Source organism: Urtica dioica, chromosome 8 (assembly GCF_054948205.1).
Source record: "Urtica dioica subsp. dioica isolate 48M chromosome 8, U.dioica_male_clone48M_v1_H2, whole genome shotgun sequence".
Taxonomy (NCBI): Eukaryota; Viridiplantae; Streptophyta; class Magnoliopsida; order Rosales; family Urticaceae; genus Urtica; species Urtica dioica.
Genome location: NC_142763.1, coordinates 44,547,637 through 44,549,839, shown reverse-complemented (window position 1 = coordinate 44,549,839; position 2,203 = coordinate 44,547,637). Strand labels below are relative to the sequence as shown.

The 2,203-nt window shown below is 34.5% G+C and overlaps 1 long non-coding RNA gene across 1 annotated transcript; it reads left to right on the top strand.

The window, feature by feature from the left end:
* Nucleotides 1-512: 512 nt before the first annotated feature.
* On the top strand, nucleotides 513-1,342 carry LOC149389933 (uncharacterized). The gene is made up of 4 exons (XR_016300595.1): nucleotides 513-574; nucleotides 794-844; nucleotides 1,091-1,165; nucleotides 1,274-1,342. It is a non-coding gene; the product is annotated as an uncharacterized LOC149389933 (long non-coding RNA).
* The last annotated feature ends 861 nt before the right edge of the window (nucleotides 1,343-2,203 follow it).

The following is a 2,203-nucleotide window of genomic DNA, read 5'->3' as shown; positions in this document are numbered from 1 at the left end:
TTATTTAGAAAGCATATATTAGGATTTTTGGGGGTAACATAAAATTTTGATTTATGATCTTGCCATTAAAATATCTAACTTCTCATGTTTGGGACTCAAGTGGATTTGTTAGTTTGAGTCTTGCATTTATAAAATATCTAATCCCAGTATTGATATCCCTGCAACACATCACATGCCCTTCATGTAGGTATTGAGTTCATAGAAGGAATTTTATCTATGGTTCACATTGTTACTTTAATTAATGGTTGATTTGTTTTTTTTTTTAATTTTTTTTCGATTTCTGTGCATATTGTGCAAGAAACAGTTTTATTGTGCAGTTAGATTACTTTCAAAGTGAAACATGATGCATATATCTTCCTATTCCTAAAATCGAGGAGCATATCTATCTCATAAACTCAACCAATGCTATTAAATTCAATTTTTTTAGACATTATTGGTGATTAAATTTCTGTTTTAAGACTAACAATGTTTTATTAAGGCACCAATTATATGTGGACGGGAACCTAGTGCTACTGAAGAAGAAAGGAAGCTAGGCTCTGAGCGTTCTGCAGATCTAAGTGCAAAAGTTAATCAGGTTGGGTGACTTTCTGAAACAAAATATTAGTTATATTTCTTCCAAAGTTTTGTATTAGCTTCCTTAGCAATTCACACATATACATATGTGGAAATATGAAACTTAGAACTGACTAATGAAGCTATAAAAGTATGCTCTGATAGAGATTAAGTAGTTATGCTACCACTGTTTTTTATTTTTTGGATTGCCTGGAACTAACTTTAAAGCCCATTATTTCAGTTTATTTTGCGAAGGACAAATGCATTACTGTCGAATCATCTTCCACCAAAGGTATGACTCCTAAATCTTGCTCTGGGGCATCTAGACAAGTGACTTGTGTAGCTTTTGATGTTTTTTAGTTAGTCTGCTAGAAAAATGATGTTGAACCTCTACACATAATTTGATACCTTTTCTTAAAAAAAATGTTTATTTTTACAGCATATATTGATTTGAAAAACAACATCACTCACATTCTTCAATATCTTCATAAATTTAACTGCGATATAAATGTTCTTACGCATTTTTTGCCTGGTACAGATAGTTGAAGTAGTCTGTTGCAAGTTGACTCCTCTCCAGTCAGAACTATATAACCATTTCATACATTCAAAAAATGTAACTTTTTTAAACTTCCTTCGAATAAAGTGATTTCACGAAGTTTGCAGGAATGGATATCTTGATAAAATAGTATCTGATTGGTCGAGGTTGTTATTTGCAAAATAGATTAAACGAGTGATTTCTGAAGATCTAAAGCACTCAAAGATTCTAGCTTATATAACAGCACTCAAGAAGCTCTGCAATCACCCGAACGTATTGTAGCTTATAAACAATGACCTAATCTTTAATATTGTCGTGATCTTTTCTACTAACTGAATTTGTCTAATGGCTCTGGTACTTGTGTGTGTTAGATTTAATCTTTTTTCGGCCATTACATGCTCTTGCTTTCTTGATATTTTATTTTCAGTTTGTTATAGGCTGCTGCAAGAGTCTGGAGGGATGGATGAAAGAAAAGAGTATATATTTACAGACTTTTGAGTACTGGAACGATTGAAGAGAAGGTTTGATGATTTTATTATGGTTTTTTTTTCTCTTTGGTGTTTTTGCAGTAAGGTTTCTAATAGTTATCCTAATGGTGTAGGTATACCAGCGTCAAATGTCCCAAAAGAAGTAATCTACTGATCTTGTATTGCAAGTCTGTTAAATCAATGTCATTTGGTACTGGATTTTGTGAAGGCTTGTTTTGGTTTCTTTGTTTTGGGTCTTGTGTTTGTGTGAGGGTCTAGGCTCCGGAATGAGGTTGTTGCGTGGCATAGGTGAGCTCCACAGAGCTCACAACGATTCTGGAAAGCGGAGGCGCTGTGAGAAACGACGGAGGCTCTGAGCAACGTGGTGGCATTGGCTTGGAAGGTTCGGGCCCCGAATCGGTACAAGTTATGCTTTGTCCCCCCTCTGCCGGTAAATGACTTGGTCTTTGTTTGAATGATAGCTCTGCAAGTCCTACTTGAAAATATAAGAGTATAACTGTTATGATTGGTCATGCTTATTATGGAGTTGTCAATAACAGAATACTATGGGTTCATTTTATTGACTGTTCGGAGAAATTCTGGTTTTAATCTTCTTGACTGCAACTGTGTCCATGGATTAATCTCTTTA